The sequence below is a fragment of the Lutjanus erythropterus genome, chromosome 19 (assembly GCF_056507025.1).
Source record: "Lutjanus erythropterus isolate fLutEry1 chromosome 19, fLutEry1.hap2, whole genome shotgun sequence".
NCBI classification, from domain to species: domain Eukaryota; kingdom Metazoa; phylum Chordata; class Actinopteri; order Lutjaniformes; family Lutjanidae; genus Lutjanus; species Lutjanus erythropterus.
Window position 1 is genome coordinate 4039468 of NC_139335.1, and position 23984 is coordinate 4063451.

General features: G+C 40.0%; 1 protein-coding gene across 1 annotated transcript in view; it reads left to right on the top strand.

Annotated features, from left to right (window-relative positions):
* The window catches only part of slc38a12 (solute carrier family 38 member 12), a 66657-nt gene that overhangs the window by 22496 nt on the left and 20177 nt on the right, over positions 1 to 23984 (top strand). The window lies entirely within an intron of this gene.

Below are 23984 nucleotides of genomic sequence, written 5' to 3' on the forward strand. Positions count from 1 at the left end.
ATCTTTTTTTTTTTTTAGATTTTATTTGGCTTGTCCAGTTTTTTATTGCATTGGTGTCTGTTTCTGTCTAGTCTTTCACAGTTACAAGGTTAGTTAACACTTGGTGTAACATTAGCATAACAGCAGAGGTGCAGAGGAATAATCAAGTGCTCTGCTGTTTTTACTTTAGGCACTTGTTGTTTTTCTGTGAAAAGACAAGAGATTTCCAATTTGCAAAGCGTACAGAACACCACATTGTATCTAAATTCCAAAACACAGAATGATCCTGAACGAGGTTTTCAAGCAGCAGCTTGTTCTCAGGAGGAATCCTCTTTTGAATGGGAGCCACCATCTTTGAGACTCATCACTGGCGTAATTGATGACATTGATTACATCAGTGAGTCCCAGCCTCCCGCCGCTGCACAAAGTTTAAATTAGTTTATTTATATTGAACATATCCTGTCTAAATTGAGCCAAATTCGACACTGCGCTCCCTCAGATGATGTAGCCCAAGTTGAAATTGTGTCATAACATTGTGTATACATTGTGTCCTGATTTAAATTGTTAGCTGCAGCTGAGAAATACCTTCAGTCCCCTGATGATTGTTTTCATCTTTTGAGTTCAGTCGTTGACCCGTCTGCTCATAGACATATTTTTATCCTGGAAATCTTCTTTCTTTTTTGTCCCGGTTGACCTTTCCTTAAATAAATCAGGAATCATTGAGCTGTGATGAAACATTCAGCAGGTCCTGTTGGGATACTGTACGCTGGACTGTTTCTCCACTCTGTGTCTGTGCGCCTCCACAGGGTCAGAGGCTCTGGCCTGAAGACACTGCCCGGGCTCTGAATGATGAGTCTAAATAATTGACTATTTCTCATCAGCTGTGCTCTACCCTGTGGAGAGAACCATCAAAACCTGCCCCACCCAGGATCCACTCAGGCTCCTTTGTATTCTCTGTGTTACAGTGTGAGCTGCACTGGAAGGACACCGTGCCCTTCTTCTTCCACAGTATTGAACCGAGCGTGTGTTTTTGTAACGGACCATTTTCACTCAGGTTTGCCAGAGGTGCAGAGTTTCAGAGGGGTCAGACGGTGAAGCCATGCTCAAAATTGCTGCCTGGAAAATAAAGTCAGAGGAATAAAGACAACAAGTTTGAAGCAAGGGACTGTCCCTGACTTATTACAAATATATCAAGCAAATGTAAATGCATAACTCTGCAATGTTTGAAAACCCAACAGAAAGACAGCAACAATAGGAATAATGTTTTCCCATCATTATATTAAAAAAAAGACAGAATCTACTAGCTGCTTTGGAAGTACAGACCTCAGTACATCCAAAAATTGTGCAGCCCTAATGTGAAGTAACAGGATCTGTTTTTCAAGATAATATCACTACGACTGTGATGCTAATTTCAGCACATTAATGGGAATTTCCTTTATGTGTTAGCATCAAGCTAAGGTACCAAACATTAGTTATGTATATATAGATATAAAAAACAACAAGCTATTTTTGGCTCACATGGCAATAATTAAATGTTTTTCTCAGTTCTTTTCTGTGTAATAGTTTAGTTTTTCTTGTGATTAATACAGAGTTTGATGTGAAATCTTTTGTTCAGCTCCTGTTATTGAATTTTTACTGTAGGTGCTTCAGGGCTGTATGTGCAGTGGGGATTGTTGGACACCGGTGGCGTGATAAGGGAGCTGCTGGGAGAATCGTTGGGGGTGATGCTACAGACATTACTGCAGCCATAACATTTTTAGAGTTCAGAAAATGACGGGAGATTAAAGAGCAGCCTGATTATGGTGTTGCTCTAAAGAGCTTTAATCCCTGTGTGGGTGATTGGTGTAGAGAGACGTGAAGAGAGGCAAAGAGACAGTAAAGGAGGCTGATGCCAGAGGGATTTGGACTGAGGGAGTTGTTGTTGTATTGATGGACAGACAGAGTCCCACAGGATAAACTGTTGTCCACACGAGTTGAGAAGCGTTCACTGACTCCTGTCCTTAAACCGGACTTATGAATGATGATGTTTGTAAGTATCTGTCTGCCTCATCAGCCCAGATGTGAATGTGAATCACCACAAACAAGTTCCAGACAAGAGGCCACATCTCAACTAACAGTTAATTCACAGTTATCAGTTAACTTCTTTAATATTTTTCCAATTAAATGATAAATCTATTGTTTGTAAAATGCCAGAAGATAATGAAATAATGCAGATCGCATGTTCTGGAAAAAAAAAGATCAAGAAATTGTGAAATTGAAATCAAAGACAGAATTGCAGCTCTCCCACTTCTTATTTTCTCTCCACCCCCACCTACTTGTGGCATCTAGCACATGTCAGAAGAAAAAAAAATACCTGTGGTATAAAACCCACATGTTGATCTTAACCAGGGCTATACGATTCGTTAAGAAAATCATATTGCAATTATTTTAATTTTAGCCTAATCTACTATTACCATCTTTTAAAGCAGTTTACCAGCCAGGTGTTGACCTTATTTGTTGGTGTCCCTTCTGTCTGGACTCGAGGGTCTTAGATTTTCCGAGTGAATCTCTTCAACAGCTTTGACAGGTTTCCCCCAGATGGCTGCTCCTCAGCGATTGGGGTGCTTTTGTTTGCAGTGGACAACAGATTGTGAGTTATTTTTAGGTTTGAGAACAGCTGTCCCTGTACAGACGACTAGACCTTTACCAACAACCGCAGCGCTCCTCATGGACACTAAGGAAATGAGGAGCGAACGTTCAGCCCGAACCCTGGTTTGGTTCATTTTTCAGTGCAGACGCTGTCAGTAACTTGAACGTTGTTTCAACAGGCAAGTGCTTTTGTTCAACCTGTTGCTGAAAGTTTTTTTTTTGAACCGTGTGTGTTTTCCACAGATCGCCGGACCTGTGTTTCTCTCTTTTTAATACTTGGAGGGGATGTTTGAATTTAGTGTGTTTTCAGGCGTCACATTTTCTTTTTAGCTCCACACCTTGGGCCCCTTCCTTCATCATGTGCCAGTCACTTCAACTTAGCGTCAGTCTTGACGTTGACACTCGGCCTATAGGGAAACTCGGGGTAAGTGTGTGGTTTCCGCAAAGTTAAATTAGCTGAATTCTGCATGGTCTACACAGTGGCCATGTTTCCATCAGTGTTTTCTTATGCACATTTTGAATCACACTAGTAAAAGTTCATGCAAATGCAAAGTCTTCAATTTCATGAAAGTTTTTATATATCGTTTGAGGTGTTTTTTGTAACATATTTACTGTAATAAATTATGAAATGACCATGATCAGAGATTAAGGAAACATATATGTATAACACGCTTAAGAGAAGAGAAGAGAGGAGGGGAAACAACTCACTTCATACGGTTTCAACCAATTTAATATACAGTCTGTGGCTCAAACTTGCTATTTGGACTGCAGTTCTCTTTTTTTGCTACTTAAACTCCCATGATCAGCTGTTTTCTGTCAGTCTCCTCATCGCTCCTGTGGCTCTGTAATACATCTATGATCACTACACAGATCTGATGGAACCTTCCTCATGTTGATACATGAAACAAATAGAGAATTCATATTTCCATCCTGTTTTCTACATTGTTTTTCACAGTCTTAAGTTTGATTGGTGCTCTTGTTGCACCCTTGTCTTCTGCAAGGGTATAACTGTTTTCTGACTGGAGAATGGGCACCACGGTTTAACTAAAGGAACCAGCTCACATACTAGCTCACATACTCGCGACTAGTTTTACTCATCTTTCAGAGACACCACTGAATGGTGACTCTCTTTGTAGTGCGCGTTGTCGTTTTTATAAAGACCTAAGTGCTGAATTCACAAAGAGAAGGACTAATTACTCCTGATAACAAGACCTTAAGCAGCTGGTTGATATTTCCTCAGGTCACATCTTTGACTTAATAAGTATTGCCTTCACACATCAGCGCTGTCAGCTGTGGACATGTAACACCAGCCATTTTTCTCATTGTAACTGCTGAAAGCTCTTAAGAAGATCAATTGACTGTGATTTGCTCTGCAGCTGATTGATTCTCGCGTTTGTTGTCCGAACGGACGACTGAGGGCTTTTCGTCCCATATCTACAATATTTGTTGGCTTTGCGGGGTGTGAAAGGGAGATGATCGAGGCCATTGCATAACAGAGCTCTCAGTGTTGATCCTGGCCCTTTACACAGCTTTGATTGAAAAGATTAAGCAGCCGTGCAACAGTGGGGTCTTTCTGGGTTTTTGTTCAGCTCCAGCAGAGATTCCCGAGACCTCAATTAAACTTCTCTGTCCTTGATTGTCCCCTGCTAAGTTCTCTTTGTGAATTTCACCGCAGGGGCTTTGTCACAGTGGCTAGCCAAGCAGTGGTTGGTATACTCCACCCTGCTGGACAGCCAGTGCAATTTAAATGTCTGATTTATTGTCCTCCCAGTATGTGGGAAGTGATGGAAAATCAATGCAGCGTATGAGCTCAAAGACAGTTTATGCTTACACTGCATTGTTCACTGCTTATCTTCATGCAGATGTTTCAATTATAGTGTGTTTCTATTAAGCCATACGCTGTCTCGTGTATTGAAATAAAGTTAATATGAAGTGCGGGCAAAGTTGTTGCCCGTCCCCTAAGAGTTCATAAATGACCCACCCTGCTACTTTCCTCAATACAGAGCTGATTGATTAATTAACTGACTAATAAAGATTTATTCCAAGAGAAATTTCAGTGACCTTGGTGCCCGTTCTCTTTGGATGCCTCCCTCTGTCTTTTCACTGCAGTGTTTTAGCCTGTTACACACAGTTATTAGCACGCATATGGGACATATATGGTATAGTTTCAGAGAGAAAGGCTTGTGTAAATGGACCTGACTCTTTTAGAGTTTGTATCGTTAGTTGGATATACCAAATCTAATCTCTCCTAATTTACTGCGGGGGTACCATGGCCTTATATAAACCAAAGTGAGAGCTGTGTCTGTATTCTCAGCACACAGTAAAACAGTTTCAACACATTTTCAGTGGGTGCTGGATTTCACCGTGTCTTCGATCCTGTTTGTGACAGTCATGGACAGAATCACAAGGTGCAGCTGGGGTGAGCAGCTGCTTTGTTGCATATTCTTGTCGTAGGACTGACAGTTAGAACTGTGCAGCAAAGTGAAACCAAAAGTTAGATCTGATACCGTCTTTGTGCTTACCAAGTTAATTGCTGATATCTGGGTACATGGCAAAATCGCTGACCGGACAAGAAACAGTAGTCAGACAATCAGTTTGTCCAGATTATTTAAACCACTTTATTTGAATGAAATGGAAAACTGTGTTAGAACAACTACAGTTAGTAATAGGAGTGTCACGATACCCCAAATCCATGATTTGATGTGACTTTCAATTTTAAGACCATGATTTGATTTGATTATTGAAATTGAAAGTTCAGTTCAATTGATTTTTAATATAATATTGTGTAAAGTAAGTTGGAACAGAAAGTTGTTCTGTACGATGGACATTTTGGGTAATAATGTCACCTTCTGTACAAACTTCAGTTCATGAAGTCTCACACCATTCAAGTACAAACATCAGAATAACATAACTGATCTGATTAGAGGTACTTAGGAGCAGGATCAGCCTCACTTGTCGTCCCGTGTACAGTAAGGAGGTATATACTGTAGCCGAGCGTCAGCGACTTTCCCAGCGAGGGCTGGAGCTGTGGGGAGACGACAGTGCAGATGGTTTAATAGAGATTATCTCAGCAGGAAGAAGTGTTAGAGCTGCGATCCACACGGGGGGAGTCCACTCCACTCAACAGCGGGAAGCTGTATCAGAGCAGCGGATCAGGACGGGGGAGGAGATGCATGACGCTGCTGGCACTGGAATGACTGGTGGTGACTGGGGATGAGGGAGCAGTTGTCAAGGAGACACAGAGGTCACCGAACAATATCTGATGGCCGCTGTGGATTCTCTCTTTCTTTGTTTTTTTAAGGTTTAGAAAGTTATTCAGCCCGATTTGTTGCTGCCCGATAAACCGAATGATTCATTGATTAATTTTTTTACTTTTGTTTGCACTAGATAACGTATCTATTCATGCATCATGCTTTTATTAGTCGCCTTTATTCATTTAAGTCTTATCAGATCAGGGTATCGTGTGTTTTTGGTCCTGAGTAGACTGTCCTCCCAAGAATAAAACCAGCATCAGTTGTTTCAGCAAATGGCCCAAACTGACAAATGTTTACATTCAAGTGAGAAAAGTAATTATGACTCGTTTGTCAGGAGCAAAGGAGAAAGTAGTGTGATGCAGAGCTGCAAAAGAGGAGGTCGGAGTGGGTCAACAAAACGTTTAGATTGCTGTCTGTGACCCGTTTCCTGCTAAAAGTCAATGTTGATTTCTTTTTGTCATTGCCATGATTGTTTCCCAGCCTCGATTAAGGGGGGCGAGCACGGAGCGGAGACAAACCTGCACACTGAATGCAAGCAGTGTGAAGCTGATCTGTTACAAGGACGTTTCAGAGTGATGTAATGGTCTCGATCGCTGAAGACGAATTAACATTATTTCCATGAAACTTGCAGCAATTCGTGGCCACGTTTAAAATGCGGGCAGGTGAACAATGGCCGCCCATGTGGAGACCCTGCACAAACCTTTAGCTCATTACTTGTCCAGCTGCGTGTTTGTGTATTTCCTTGCTGCAGGTTGGGTCCGCTGCAGGTGTCTCTCTGAATTGATTGGGTTATCAGGTCATGGCGCTCTGTAGTCGCTCCTGAGGGAGCAGCTGGTTAAGTGCTGGCCGCTGACCCGTTGTGGCCTTCCCCCAAAATGGAAAATAATATATCCAGCGGTTGTCTTTTTCAATTACCTCTTGACGTATTGTATATTCACAAAAATGTCCTCTTTGTTGATTTATTTTTTCATAAAGTCTATCATCAGTTTAATTTGAGGGGAAAGTGTCCTGTGCTATAATGTAGCTCCCTCCTCCTCCTGCTCCTCCTCCCCCCGTCACTGTCTCCCCTTTACAATACTTTGGATGATGGGCGGAGTGAAATAACCGCCGTCCTATTAAAGCACAGGCAAATTATCGTTTCTCATTTCCTCCCCAGATATGTCCCGAGCCTGTCATAAATCTTCGCTGTGTGCTGTTGCTCGTTATTTTTACCTTGGTAGGTGTGTAATGGTTTCTTTTTTGAGGAGCAGAACGGCGCATTAGGAGTTTTAATTAGGTGGATGTCTTGGAAACAGCAGCTTGTTCAAAGTCATAAAGTCTGCAGTGAATGGATGCTCATCAGTGTTTACTTTGACAAGTGACTGTCCTTTCCTTTCAAAAGCAATGAATGCCTGTGAATACATGTTTTTAAATACATCCTCAATGGGATTATCTTAAATGAAGGTTTAAAAGTACAGCCATATTAAGAAAACAGTTCATTTGGGGCACTTATTTTGAAGGGCACCTTACTATGTGAACTGTGTCGTTAGTACATCTGTGTCCTTGAACCTGTGGATACAAGTGAACAAGTGAACAACTCCAAGTACGTCAGTTCACACCAGTGTTTTTCTTAAATATGGAGATTTCAAGCTTTTCTCTATTTGTCATATTAAACTGAATATCTTGGAGTTTTAGACCGACAAAACAAGACAGTCAGTGTTCGTACAGATGCTGGAAATCCATACAAGCTTGAATTTTACTGTGGTGTTTTCAGGATTAGAAAAGTGTTTGAAACTGCTTGAAATTTCAATTGAATTACTTTCACAATAAACCACTGTTTGACTGAATAGTTTGCTTTTCAGTTAAGGAAATATAAGAAGTCCGTTGCTTCTCAAACACATGAATTTTGTTTTGTATTGGCTCAGTGGGTTGTATAGGATGTAGGGCTGCAACTCATGACCATTTTCATCATCAATTAATCTGTTGATTATTTTCTCAATTAATCAAGTAGTTGTTTGGTCCGTAAAAGTATGAAAAATGTGCCAATACCAATGTTTCCCAAAGCTCAAGGCAGTGTCCTCAAATGTCTTGTTTTGTCCAAAACCTAAAAAATATTCAGTTTACTGTCATAGAGGATTAAAGAAACCAGAAAATATTCACATTTTAGAAACTGAGATCAGAGAATTTGGACACTTTTTCTTAAAAAATGACTTTTGCTCTCTGACATGGTTAAATGATCCATCATAGAAAGATTTTTTTCAAGCACCGCAGGTATCTTTCAAGAGGCTGCAGCGTGTAACTTGCTCTTCTTAGCCTTTGTTTTTTTGGAATTATCTTTGCTTAATTTTCATCCTGAGTCTGTAAACGAGACCCCAGGTAAGTGTGACCTTGTTGCTGAATGGTGAGAGTGCTCTGCTGAAAGACCTTTTGTTGTTATTATTAAAATCACGGAAGTGGAACATCCTAATCGCCTGCCAAGGCACACTGCAGATGACCAACGTGTGATTAACTTTTGCACACGAGTTCTGCCACAAACATTCCCGCCAACCCATTAATTCTGTTGGCATACTGCAACTGACAGTGATGGGATTGGTGGGACCTTGGCAACACTGTAGTGAAAAACTGTCTGTGCAGTCCAGTCAGAGCTGAACAACCTGACGACCTTTGTTTTATTCTCAACTTCAGTTAGTGATGCATCTTTTTTCCACAGTTTAAAATAAACTGACCTGCACTTGGTCTCTGGAAACACGATGATACATTCTCTTTACATCTCCGCCCTCACTTTATCCCTCCTTCACCTCTCCTTTTGTCTGAGTTGTCTTCCATCCCCTCATTAGAGTCCTATCTTTAATCGTGTGAGACATGGCGGTCTCCAGGGCCACATACCTAATTAACAGTATAGGCCTCTGCGTTGGATGTCTTTCGTTTTCACCAACTGCAAATGAGATGAAAGCTGCTTAAAGAGTTTGTCTATAGATGTTCTGGTGTGAACTTTCAAATCTGGTCACATAGATATTAGTCTTTCTTGAGATCAGAGTTTATAAACTCAAAACGTGTCAAGAACTTAAATATTCTCACGCCTGTTTTCTTTTTTAAACAGAGAAATACAACCGTTCACCCTCTGAATTCAAGTTTCTCCCTTTTACTGAACTGAGACGAGCTTAATTGGCTTGTTAACTCCACGAAAACACACTTCATTCAAACTCGACAGAAAAACATTTAAAACTCACCAAAACCATCTTTGTCAGTCTTCTCACTCTCTTAGCAATGACCAACTCTGGTTTGGTGGATTTAAAAACTTAATTCACTGCATGAAAAGAGTGTAAAGAGTCTGGCTCTGCAGGCTGTTTTCCTCTCGCTCCAAAAATCGTCCAGAAAAAACAGCTGGCGATGGATTCAGCCCATTGTCGACAGGCGGTATATTCTTCCATCCCTGCCTCTGATAGAGAAGTCTTTTAAATGACGATACGATGGTAGAGGGCTCAGTGGTCGCCGACTGTCAGCCATCGTGATGAACGATAGTTACAGTTGTTGGGGTCGGTCAGGTGGATTTTTGATTGACTTTGACACTTCATAATGATTCAACCTTTTAAACATTTCTTCTGTCTGAAGTGAGAAGAAGATCTAAAGTCAAAGGAAGCACTCTAACGTGACGGATATTGAGTGTCGTAGACTAGGGATTAATATTTTTCCACAAAAATGAGACTTTGTCTATCCCAGGAAAAGACAGTTGTGAGTAAAACAAGAGTGAGTAAAACTATTGACATTTTTCACGATTCATCTGACATTTTAAAACAAACAACTATTAATTAATCGAAAAAATAGTCTGTCTTAGTCATAACCTATTAATAAACTATATAACACCAGTGTTGTTATGCACACTTACAACTTTGACTGTGATCTTCATAATAATCAGAGGAATGTGATTTATTGATGTTTAAGTGCTGCACTTATCAGCTCTAAACAAGTCCAGGTTTGATCAGGGTGTCTGACGATGACATACAGTACAGTGCTGGATCAAAGTGCTCGACAGCTGTATTACTGACAAAATGATCGATTCTGTGATCCTGAATCCTGAATAAATGAGACATTGTCTGACCTCCTGCTGGCTCCTGTGAGAAGAGTGAATTTGTGACTCACTCACTGGCTCACTTACATTTACACACTTACGTTTACTCACTTACACTCAGGGCCAAAACACACTGGCAGTATACAACAGTGTCTAAACAGCCTTTTATTATCTGTGTGAGCCCACGCAGCAGTGCCAGCGAGACGTGCATCAGCACGGACCGACGAGGCGTTGTCCTATTTTCAGTTGTCAACACGGGTCAAAAAAGCAGCACTTGTTGTTGTGTAGTAGAATCTAGACCTCTGTGAGAGAGTCAGAGTCTCAGCCAGGAAAACAAACATTAAAAAGACATTTCCTCTGGAGGAGAGATACTGTAGCAGCAGATATTAGCTGTCGAGTCATTTAAGATAACCACAAAAAGAATCCTCTTATACTTCATATTACGCTGTGTTGTTGCTGCTTCTGGTGTTTACTACAATGATATATTATTTACACTGCCCGGCCAAAAAACAGAAAGTCATCACCTGGATTTAACTAAGCAAATAGGTCAATTATGAAAAAATCAAATCGTTAAAAATCAACAGCAGAACTCAGGGCTGTGTTTAATAGTGAAAGTAAGAGCATTTCCACACACACAGTGTGAAGAGAAGTCAAGGGATTAAAAAAATGAATGCAACCCTGGACAGAAATAAATGTTGTGACATTGCATAGGCTTATGAAAATGATGCCATGGTGAATGTGTGCCATAATCAAAGCTAAAGGTGGTCCAACAAAATATGTGTGACTTTTTTTCGCCAAGCAGTGTATATTTCTGAGGCTTGAATATTTTGAATACATTGTATTGATATTGATTAACAATAGATACCAAAATAGGAGCAGTATATTTTATGTTTTATGTTTGGTTTTTGTACAAATAATTGTTAGACCAACACTTGAACAAAGTGGCTGAAGGACCTCTGGTGAACTGAATCGTCCTCCTCTTGGTCTGACAGTGAGTCCACAGTCTGCTTCACTGGTTTCCTGAAGTCTGCCTCAGTAGTGTTTTTTTTTTTTTTAATGCAAGGCACATTCAGAGAGAGATGGCGTTATTTATTCATCTATATATGTGTTGGTGCAGGGTGTGTATATCTTGTGTGTGTAAGCTGAATTTATATAGCTCGATGGCGACCCGGAGACCCAGAGGGGTGGGAGCAGCGTCCAGAGCTGACAGAGACGGTCACATAAGAGATGGATGGAGAGGCTTCTGTTTGTGACAGATAAGCCCTCAGTTATACAGCCTTTATGCCTATCTCATAAAACACAACAAAAAATATGCACATAAACATTCAGAGAAATTAACATAACATTGACCCTAAATCTGACATTCGTTAATAACATTTTAAACTCAGTTTTTTGGAAATTCAGACAAGTGTCCCCTGCTCGTCAGCTGTAGGGATGGACAGCGTCCTCCTGCAGAGGTTGAACTGATTTAGATCTACGGTTTTGTTCTACATTCTGAGTCAGCAGAAAGCGAAGTCCAGCCAACACTTGTCACTCATTTTGATGCACTGTCAACACTTGATGGAGGCTGATTTGTAAAACCTCTGCAGACATTTAAGAGAGACGCAGCTAATGCAGAGAATTTGCAGGAAAAAGAAATCAGTCACCACCACTTTCCTATATTGTTGGCTAAAAGATTAGCATAACTGTCCTTCATTTCTTCTCTCTCTCCTTCATTTCCACTGTTTTTTTTATATATCCTTTACTTGGCCAGGAAGGTCCCATTGAGATACTAAATCTCTTCTTCCAGGGAGTTCTGGCCAAGACGGCATCCAGTTTCACATAAATGATAATTTCACAGGTTAGAAAACATACAGCACATAAAAAACAACACAAGGGAAATAATAAAACATACAGGCCTTACCTGCAATATCCATATCACATTTCACCACAGGTCAAAGATTATGTAAAGCAGCAATACATTTCCTTCAGGGCAATTTATAAAAGACCTTTAAAGGTTTTCAAAGCGGGGAGTGCTTCTAAAGAAACAGCATTTTGCAACCAGGGTGCATGAAGAGAAAAAGCAGTTCTACCTGCTGACCTCCATATCATCGCATAACGTCATTGTAACTACTTTGTGTTATTGTTTGTATGTACTGTATGTCCATTATCTCTGTAGTCTTCGATGTCACTCTTTTTCTGTTATGCTTTCTCCCAGCTTAAAAATGGCTGCTGTCCAGCTTTCATGCTCTGTCACTCTGTTCTGGTACCAAATAACAGTTGCTTGCGATCTGTCAATATTTCATTTGATTGATTGTTTAATCTGGGTGGCACGGTGGTTCAGTGGTTAGCCCTGTCGCCTCACAGTGAGAAGTTTCTGAGTTCGAAACCCCCCCCTAGCCAGCTGGGGTGCTGCAGAGTTTGTGGCTGCTTGATTTGTCTGAGCAGCAGCGTGAAACCTAAACATGCACATTTATTGACAATGATATAAAACAGAAACGCATTTTGATCAGAGAAGAGTTGGCATTTTATCTTGGAAAAATGACTTAATAGTGTCTAAAAGAAGGTACTGCGGACTAAATTCAAAATATCAGATCAAGTCGTTTCGCCAAGCCCGCTCCTCCCCATACTCCAAGCTCAGACAGGTTGCCTGAAGGCTGCAGGGATACCAAACATACAAGATTATATTTTGCCCATGACAAGCGACGAAGAGCCATCCACTATAAGTTGATCAGCTGTTTATAACTGTCTGTTGTCCTCCTTCGACATATCAGGCTCATTTTATGATTCAGTGTTGAAATCTACAGTTTATTTCTTATTTAATTATTTGATTATCAATTTTTTTTCAATTTTATGTTCAGTCGTTGCTTCATTGACTAATAATTTTGGCTCTACTCTCTTTGGGAAAGTGCACTCGTGTTGTTGTTAATTGATATTAATTACCATATAATGTCACTTTGCAAACATAATAGCTTTGATGCTGCTTAATGTTGGCATTCGCACACAAGGTTAACTACCCACAGTTCGTTTTTGTCCTGATAAAGGAAACCTAAAGCAGGATGGGACCATAAATCTTAATTGGTGTCATTAATTGAAATCTGACTGGTCAAATCATCGTATTCATCCATTCTCGTATTTATTTATTTATGTTAATTACGTCTGCCTGATGGAGATGCTTGCTGGTGATTAATGACGCTGAAGGTAGACTCTCTTTCATCCTGACAAACGTATAGTTCCAACATGGTTTTAACTGTGTAGTGATGCCTCCGAGGCACCGTGTCTGCTCCCCTCTGTATTATCTACCCCCCCAATAATCATGTTCATCTTTGTCTTACTTCTCTTCCCTCCCTGCTGTCTGTGTGTTCAGTGAATCAGTTGACTTGTTATTGCTATCATAAGGGTTTGTACGTATCTCCTGGGCTTTTATGGCCTATTTTATGCCATTTCTATTCCATACCACCACGGTCACGTTACCCTCAAGTCCTTTATCATACATGTCACAACCGAGGCAATAAATTGCTCCATAATATCCGATATTTCATCGCATTGTGTGTATGATGTAGTGGAAGTGGTGTTTTTCTCAACATCATGCAGTCACAGAGCATTTTATTTCGTTTTGCATCATTAAGATGAAATATTGTCTGGAAATCGAAATAATCCGTCTGTTTTTTTAGACTTTGACGCCTGTCTTTGTCATGAACACACAAACAGTATGTAGACAATATTGCAGGTCTGTGAGTCATTTAAATGTGTATTGATGAATACTTGGTTCATTTCCTTCTGCTGATAAATTTCAATGAATGTTAATGAAAAGAAAAGCAAACTGTGCATCGTTCACCCTGGGAATGTTTCTTAATTTCTGTCAAACTGTCTGTAGGTTGAAAAAAGTCTTAGATTTCTCGACTCTATACTTTACACATTCAAGGTCTCAACTCGAGGTCTTAATTAAAGTTAAATGATGCGTGCAGTTGTAGAGGTCTTGAATTATTGCAGTTTTTGCAGTAGCTGCTCCGCTGCTGAGGAAACACACAGATCTGTATTTCAATTGGTGTAGAGCTGTCCGCAATGCAACTACATATGTTTCTGTTGCGTAATGCATCTTATTAATCGATTACAGCTAATATTTATGTTTACTGGAAGAGGCAGGGTTACAGTATATCATGCTAAACATTGTAATGTAACTGAAAACAGTAGTTTTTTTTAAAATACAGTTGACTGAAAGTGAGATATACAGGATTTATTCCTTGTTTATTTATTTTTATGTAACTTTTATCCTTCATCAACTCAAATCTTCCACAACTAAGCTGTGCATACAGTGTGGCAACGAAGGTATGGCGGACCACAACAGCTTGTTAATGGGCGCCGCAAATGCAAGCAATTTTGATCAGATCTTCAGTTCGGTCAACACGTTTAATAGCTTGCAGCCATAGATGCCGCTGACAGTCGTAATCCTGTACAACTTGAGTCAACCAGTGGAATATTAATTCTGACAACTGTACATGCAACAACCAGACGTTTTGGTGATTTTGGTTCTTGTAAACCATCTAATTCAATGTTTGCAGTCTGAGAACTTGTCTGGATGACTTGCAGAGACCACTGCTTCCCTTACCGAAATGCACGTGCAGTTTTTTGAAGATGTTTGCCGTAAAAGGGTCCCTACTTATGCCCTCCGTGGGGCTTAAGTAGGTTCACGTACATAGAGCAATTTTTTAATGCACTCACTGCTTGTAATATTTCTCCCCATATGAATGCGGAATAAGTTTATTTGTTCTTTTCTATATTGAAATAACACAATTCTTTTTTCTGTTGTAGGAGGCTGTGTGGTTTTAGTATTAGTTTTAATTAACCCTAACCCTAATTTTAGTCTTTGTTATTTGATAACTGACAATAAATGAAACAGGGGCAAGTAAAAACTGACTTCAGGCAAGAAGGTTTCTGACCCAGTTGCACGTCCAGCCAAGTTGCTTGACAAAGAGATAGAAACATGGCTTCCTCAATTGAATTAAAGAGGGACTCCCCTAACAACAGACTATATTTATGTAATATACTGTAGTATAAAGCTTCAAAGAGGTACTATAAAGAAAAGGACACATATTTATATGAATCATCATCTTTCCATGATGATGAGATGAGATCTCATCTGTCTGTTTACTGTCATTCAACAAGAAATGATTAATCATGTAGCATTTGTTTGCTTTACATTCCTCAATCAAGGCTGCAGTGTTTGAGGAAAAGCACAAGTTTATTTTTTAGTAAATATAGAAGAAGCAACACAGTCAGTCACAAACAGGTTGAGATGTTAAAAAAAAAAAAACATCAAGTTGAAGGTAGTTTGATGAATAGCAGCTGGACACGTGAGTTAAAGTTAGTTCATCCTTGGAGAAACCCTGATAAATCAACACGAACATCACCCTTTAGTCACCTCCAACTTCCATTTGCTTTTATTAGTTTGAATAATCAGTTTTATATTCATTTTCTTTCCAGAGCTGTGACAATGCCGATGACTAAAAATCACTCATCCCATAATAAAGAAAAAGCGAATGAATGATGACCTGCAGGTCCACTAGTTTCTGTTAGAAATCTGTTTGGAATAAAGATTAACATCAGACACAAATGGCTGGGGATCTTGGGACTGTGAGGATTGGTAATCATAATCCATCTTTCTGCGTTTGATTGTGGGGGGGATTATTAGAGTCCAGGCTGGACCACCGCATGGAACCACCAGGGCACTTATGATTTTTCATTGCTGGACTCCCTCCCTGGCGTGATCTCCGCTCGTCCTCTGGGTCTTTTGCAGTTTAACCCTCTTTGCGTCTGACGAAACATCAGCCAAAATCGTTCATCAGGCTGCACAGTGATTTCATCGTGTAGTGCCTGACAGCTTGGCAGCCGTGAACAAAGCAGTCATATGGCTCTCTTGGATATAAATTCCACTGCAGTGACGTCCAAGAGCTTGAGGACATCTGTGCCATCGCAGTGTTTGGCTGACCCTCCAGAAAAGAACAGAAAAATATGTTGATTAATTACTTAAATGGGGTGGGCGGTCAGCGGTTGACTTATGTAGCCCAACTGTGATGGATGAAGACCCTACGCAACACGTGGCTCAGGAGAAACGCTCACATATGTGGCAATTAATAAGAGCAGTGGATTGGCTTGTGAGCTCTGAGTGATGCAATCTAATGCCAATTAAATGCCTTTCCATACTCTGCACTCTCTCATCCCGCACAAATCCAAAACACCGGCCTGTGTAGACTTTGAAAGTGATTGACAGCCCGGGTTGCCTGTTGGTGGCGGGTTTTCACCATTATTGAGATCATTCACCATATCTAAGCCCTGTTAATCTCTTACTGCCAAATTATGACTCTGCAGCGTCACAGAGAGAACTTGAATACTTGTGCAAAAGTTATGTTATTTTGTTGCTTTTTAAAAAAAGGTCTTTTCCCCAACATTAGTCTGATCTGTTCTGTCTGAAATCTGAAATCTTATATCAGTTTAGGATGACATTTAGGGTTTTTGGCATTACAGAAACATGTTTCTTAACTACATTTTGGAAAAATCCTGTTGAAATTTAGGGAATTCTTCAGTTAGGATGGATCTGTAATATCTAAATTCTCATCCTGAGTTAGGAATCTTAAGTAGGGCTGCGCAATTAATCAAAATATTATGAAAATAGCAATATGGCTTTTCTGCAAAAAAACACACTATAGTCATTAAAACATGTTTTTCAATTAAAAGAAGAATAATAAAGTTGCAAATCTTATCACAATTGCAATATCAGTCAGAATAATCATAATTAATTGTAATTTTTTTTTTCAGAATTGTTCAGCCATCCTAAATTAGGCTGGTGAAGACCAGTCATTTGCAGAAACTGGGTCGTGACCCACCAGTGGGTCACAGGAGATTTTATTTGAGTCGCCAAATAGATAGAAGACTAAAGAATTTTGTGTTTTATTTAAAATGTGTGCATAGTTTTACTGATAAGAGGAAATGAAAAAGAGATGCATGTTGTGATTACAGCACTTACTTCCTCTGCTTCTTTCGGTTTAATTAATAGTTTTGTGGCGAGTCTCCTTCGGCTCACAGATTAGGTCACAACATGAATGTCCATCTCTTTAATCCCAAAAAGAAGGTTTTAAAATTGCAATTAAATTCATAAAATAAAATCAATAATTGGACCAAGCACGAATGAATGAATGGATATGAGCTTACATGCTGGGTGGGTTACGCAGAGTCTTTTTTCTTCAGTATTTACTGATGCACCCTCAGTCTGTGCAGGTAATAGGACAGTCCTCAGCATTTGTATCCATCACTGCCATGGTCACCTTTGCAGTTTCTCATTTCAAACTCACCGTTTATTGTGTTTCACTGAAGTGTGTGATTGCAGCCAGCCAGGTGGCTGTTGCTGAAAGTGTTGTCTCATACTGAGGAGGAGAAATGGCCGATTTTTAAGAATGTCTTTGTTGTCAAAAGTGAAATGCTCAAAGTTGATGAGTGTGCTGCTCCGGAGGAGCAAAACCCATCAGCTTGCTGAAGAGGTGGGAATGGAGGGGGGGTAGGTAGGGTGTAGGATCTAGCCAGAATTGATTCATGCCACTTTTCTCCTGACAAAATTTGTTTTTGTTTATTGAGACATTTATTAAACCGAGCATGAAACGTAAGCAGTTTCTGTAGCGAGGAAGAAAAAATGCAGACAAAAATCTGTATGTTGGCCTTGCGAGCAAGAGTAAGATGAAATTGCTAGAACAGCCTGAACAAAGTATTAAATGAATAAATGCATTGGAGCCAAGTGTCATTCAATCTGTCTGCGTTATGAAATTCTAGTTATATTCATCTCTTGTTCTCCTGTTGTCTGGCAGTTTTATTTCTCCAGCTGACACTGCTGCATATTCCCAGCTGAGGCGGACTACCGTTACTTGTTTTAAGCTTGTACTGTGAGATGTTAATCTAATCATTACTGTTAAAAATATGACACCATTGATCGCGGACTTGGGTGAATTATGATGATCGTTTTTCTTTCTGTAGGTTTGCACATATCTGTCTGTAGCTTCTTTTTTTTTTGCATGTGCAGATCAGTGAATGTGTTCAGTCGTTTCACACATCATGAAGTCCAAAGTGCAAAACACATTGTCTCTGCATGTATAACAGCCTTCCTGTAACACTCTCAGCACTGACATTATGTTCAGCTTTGCTGCATGTCAACAGAAGCACACAGACAAGTATTTTTTTCCATTTTTTCTTAAGAAGAAGAAATCTACTCATGTCACTGTTTGATTCCCTATTTGTTGAGGTACATATAGAGACAGTGTCCACAGCCAAGGTTCTGCAAACAGCATGTTTGCTGCCAAATAATCACAGGATTGTGGGTCACAGGGCCCCATCCACTTTGACCCTTTTCTCATCCATTACTGTAGCCAGAAAAGACCAGAAAAGGAGATAACCCGACATTATACTGTACATTAGCTGACTCTGGGTGCTTTTGCAAAAGTGTCTGGTCCTGAAAAGGATGGTGTGAGATTTTTAAAGTGGTGTTATATGAGGTAATTATCCATAGTGAGTGCATCACCTGCAGTAGATGGTGGTTGAAAGCCCCCATTTTGGAGAAGCAGCAGGAGTACTGGTGTAGGGAGCTAAGCAGTCCAAGTCATATTGACCAATCATGTTTGAGCGGGCTTTGGTTGCCTGCAGATAAACAGTCCATGTGGAGAGGAAAAAGAGGCAGAACACATTGGCCGAATATCCCAGAATCCCCAAATTTATGCAGATACCCGTAGATGTAGATGCTAATGAGACCTTAAACAATGACCGACACATGGAAGGGGGCGTCTCGGCCTTGATATCTGTCAGTATAGTCAGTGAGCCCTGAGACTGTGCAATCTGATGGAATTAGTGCTGTGGAAACTTATATTAGACTGCATTTATTCATATGTCTTCACATAATGATAATAATCTTTATTTCTAGAGTACTTTGCTTCACAAAGCAGCGACTTCATAACAAGCAGATCATAAAAGCAATTCAGTTATATAAAAAAACAATTTCTGGCCAAATAAATAAAACTTGCAAAGGACAGTCAATAAAATCTGAGCACATAAAATGGATAAAAGCAGCCAAAAGAGACTGTCATTAAAAATCAAAGCAAATAAAACATATAAAACCATTAAAAGGCGGTCAGTGAAAATCAGGAAAGGCTCAAGTATTTTTTAAGGAGAGATTTGAAAGACATCACTGATTTTGCTGACCTGATTTCTTGAGGCAGCTCGTTCCATGGAGGAAGTAGCAAATTAAAACAGGAGGAGATCAGAAAACAAGAAAAGTCTCTCTGAAATTTGATAATATTCTAGTAATCTAGGGAAACTTGAGCTGTCAAATCTGGACTGGACTCACCTCTTGAATGCTTCCTGCTCCGTCCCTCACAGCCAGATCATACTCAACGTGCACTATAGCACGGTCTTTTGTTTTTTTTGAGGAGGAATGGTGAAGTGTTATCTCCTGCTGGTCGTGCTCTCGTGACCCTACCAGTCTGTCTCTCTGCTCTGGTATCATCATGCCAACTCTCTGGGTCTGAGTCACCCTCCAGCACATGGCATCTGATGCTTTTACCCTCGCCCACTCACACTTCCTCTCACTTCTTATCCAAAAACATAAACTGTGCCTTCTCCTCTTTCTTGTCCATTTTTTGATCTTATTTCCATCAAACTCAACCCTTTTTCAGAGGACGAAGCCTTTTCTGTCTTTGATGTGAGAGGATATACTTTTTTTTAACCTTCAGTTTATAATCCTCATTGTCTAGTTAATGGCCTGTCTTGGTGGTTTTACATGTTTTAGCCCATTAACCTTAACTCTTTTAAGCGGAGTATTAGTGCCAGCCATCGTCCCAAGTATACCGAGGTTTTACAAGTTAACATAAAAATCATATGTTTAGAATATGGTGGACTGTCAGCTCTATTTGAAATATAAAGTTAATCGGACAAAATGCATGAAAAAACAGAATTGTGGAAATGTAAATGTAAATCAGAATGGATAGTTGGTATGTCAGCCTTCTTTAACCAGCATCCATCTGTTGTATTTTATTTAAAAATGTATTTGCACTGTATGCAGATGTCATCTTCAACTTCATTCTTGCATCTCAAGTTGCTTATTGGGCTTTAAACAATGATCAGCATATGGAAGAGGAAGTTTTGGCTCAGATATCAGCTGACTACACTAGAAGCTCCAAAATGTTTGGCCCCCACAGGTTAATTCATAATCAGATGACAGCCCATGAGATTTTAAGAGTAATAGTATGATAAATTGTAGTAAAATCTATTGAATCTACTCCTATTGGAGTTACTTTTTCTCAAAACACAGGTTGACTTGTTGCTGGATGCAGAATGATCTATGTAGAGAAATTTATCTCTTCCCTTCACCTTTGCTGGGGTTGATTTTCCTCCTGTGTTGTAGTCTGTGCAAAGCAACTTGGACTTTGATCACGAGAGACATTTCTTAGTAAGGATGTCGTGGTACCAAAAGTTTGGCGTTCGATACAAACGCCAAAGAGTCTCCACGATCCACGATACTCGGCGCAACACCACAGTAAAAACCAAACAATAAAATTCAGCCAATGTTATTTTCCATTGCCACAAAAGTCTTTTGAGCTTCAAGGACAGAAGACTGAGGGGGATCTTTATTATGCCTGACACGCTGTCAGAAAGTGATGCAAAAGTGATTTCTGCTGCTGAACTTTGAATATAAGTTGAGCTCGGAGTGCAGCAGTAGTTTAAATTTACTGACATGGTGAGAGACAAAATGCTGACATTATATTTTGCATTTTTGATGGATGACAGGACGGTAGCCTACGAGCCTGTGTTTACATTACGTTTGCCTGCAGAGTTCAGCCATTGTAATCAACACGACCGTGCAGCTGTCTCAGATGGTAATGTGTATTTCAGGATAACAAGGACACATTTGTGTTAATGTGACTTTAACAATAAGTAAACCTCACTCACTTATTAATCCCTGATCATCAGCGTCGAACACACGGTCAACTGCTTCCAAAGACGACTCTTTTTACCGTTTTTCTTTTTGCGTCGAGGCAGAGCCGTGGCTGCGGCTCGCCATCATACATGTGTAGTCGCTGCTTCACCGTGTTTTCTTCTTTCTTTGGCATTTCGTGCCAGATTACAGCATTTGAAGGCATGGTGTGTCTGTCAGGTCAGGAAGAATCACATCTCCGATACCTTTGGTAATGTAAAAAAAATTTGTGTCATCACGTTTTAAAAACTTTTGCATTGACTTGATACCAGAGTATTTATTCTTGTGACATCCCTACTTCCTATTGATGTTAAAAACAGCTGGACATGATCTGTCTGATAGCCACATTATGATATTTGTTGGTGATCTATGGTGATCTAATTGGTACTAATGTGGCTTTTTTTTTTTTTTTTTAAGTTGTGGGTGTTGCAGATATTTATGTTCATGGTGGTGTTGTGTTGTTGTCCTGCTCTTGTTGTTGAGATGCGGCTGAGCAGTCCAGTGTCCTCAGGCCACTGGGAGGTTCAGGGTTTATGGGGTGTGTGTGGGGGGGGGGGTTCTGAGCTGTTGGAGGTGCAGCCTTGATTCATGAGTGGTCCAGAAGCTGTTGAGACATTCATCAACCACATGCCCACACACACAAACATGCTCAGTGCTATTAAACCTCAGGGATATTACTATCTCTGCAACACCAGCTGGATTTTGACCTGGTGTTAAGATCTGTCCGTGTTTGAATTGATATGTAACTATGTTAAAAGCAATAGAAATAGACTCTTTGGACTTGATGACCAGTTCAGTTTCTCCTTATTTGAACCAAGAGTCTGCAAACTTGTGTTTCCTCTTTAAAATACAGAGAGAGCTTGCCGATTTTATGTCCAAAGGCAATGAGTTCCATAGTTTAGGGGCATGAAAACAGAAGGCACATAAGGAACATTTAAAAGAAAAGCAGCAGAGGACCTTAGTGATCTGATTTGATTTACTTTAATCTTTATTTTATTGATAAATGCACTCAAAGTTCCAAGCTTGTCAATAGTTGAAGTAGTTGCATTATATCAGATACACAATTAGCCATTCTCATTCAATGTGACAAATGTTTAAAAGTTAAATATATCTAAACTTAGTCCCAGGCTGATGTCACGCTGTCGTTTACAAAGTGATCTTTAGACAGACACCAAAGGTGCTGGGAATGGGCCGGCCGCGCTGAAACAATCAGGGCTAAAATACTGCCGTCTGTCAGCCAGCTGCCATTAATTTCACTTTCTTCTTCAGACACATCTCTCTTCATAATGGTTCATTCATTACCTCCAATAGGTGTTGCAGATTTATGCTTTGGCTTGGCTTGAGCTTAGGCTGCACTTTGCCAAGAAGACAGCTGGTAATACTTTAATATATAGACGCACGGGCATCATCATTATTCAGCAGAATTAAAGGCTATTATTTTTTCCCCCTCTCACACCCACAGATACCCCAGCTGTCCATCCGTACATGTGGAAATAATAGCTGACTCTAGACGTATCTGAGATTGCTCCCTTGTTCCCTCATCCATCAGTTCAAACATAGGAGACGCTCCGCAGGATACTTTCAGATACTTCTAAATCATCATTTTGCACCGTACCACTACCTTACTAATTTACAGCATTAATTAGTAAGTGTGCAGCATTGCTCCCATAATCTCTGCCTCCTGCACCCGAGTTTAGAATCATGTATCAATTTTACACATTTTATGCTTATTCTTTGTACTTGTTTAAATGACATTTTGGCTTTGGAAGTCCAAAACCTAACGATATAGTTTGAGTCTTTATGCGATGTTCATATAAAGTCTTGAAATGCTTGACAGTCCTGATTCCAACACACAGTGTATAAAAATGCTGGATATTCAACATACTACACAATAAATCGGGTAACCCAAAAATCTTTTAATTTTTTAAATGAAATCATTGTCTTTAGAACTGCTGTGATTAATTGATTATTAATCAACTACTAAATTAATTGCCTGCTATTTTGATAATCGATAACCCATTTCAAGTCACATTTTAAAATATGAAAGGCCAAAAGTCTTTGGTTTCAGTTTCGCAAATGATAATTTCTGGTTTCTTTTCTCCTCTATGACAGTAAACTGAAAACTTTTGAGTTATGACTGACATGGGCACCAGAATAAAAAAGGGATGTTTATCCGTTTTTTTTTCTTTTTTTTTTTCTTTTCCACCTGGCATCTCAGTTTCGATGTGATGATGAAGGCTTTAAGAGTCTGGAAATTTCTGGTTCAGGTATCTTAAAAGTGCTTGAATTTTACTGTACAACCCCAGCTTATGTCCATCCCTGCTTTTTTGCTACGTGCTGAACACTGAAGTCTTACTCTGTGTCCTCGCTGAGGTGTGCATGTAACTGTGCGTCTGTACTTGGAGGGTGAGAGACGCGTTTGAAAGCTGCTCTTCAGATGAAATGGCCCACAAGGGACTACCTCTGAGATCACATGCCAGTCAAACTGCGCAGTCAGACCTGAGAGCATCGGAGAATGAGGGTGAGAGGGAAGAAATGGATGAAGGGAGCAAGTTGCAGGGGTGAAGGAGGAGGAGGAGGAGGAGGAGGAGGAGAGAGGGGAACTGATGGAATTGGAGCTACAGTAGCTGAGCCACTGCCTCTGATTGCAGCTCTTGATAAAGAAAAGTATCAGATAGGCAATCAGAGCTGTGGCCTGAGAGGATTTGAAATTTTTTGGTGGACTATGGATTGGTCCACCTGTTTATCTGCCCGCCTATCTTTGAGAGGGCTGATGGGATTTTGACAGCACTTGGGAGAATGATACAAATGATATGTATCATAACTGCAAATAATTAACAGGAGTCAAGCAAACACACACGGGAGAGTCTCAGTTGTGGGCAAAACAGGACATTTGTGGACGTCATCTTGGGCTTCGAGAAACACTGATCAACAGTTACAAATCATTTGGTAAACATTACAAATAAGAACAAATACGTGATAAAGCATAAAATGCAATAATATGTGCAACAACAAACTGTTAACTAATTAGAATATAATGCGATCATCTCCTATCGGCTACAATATATGATTTATAACTACAGAACTA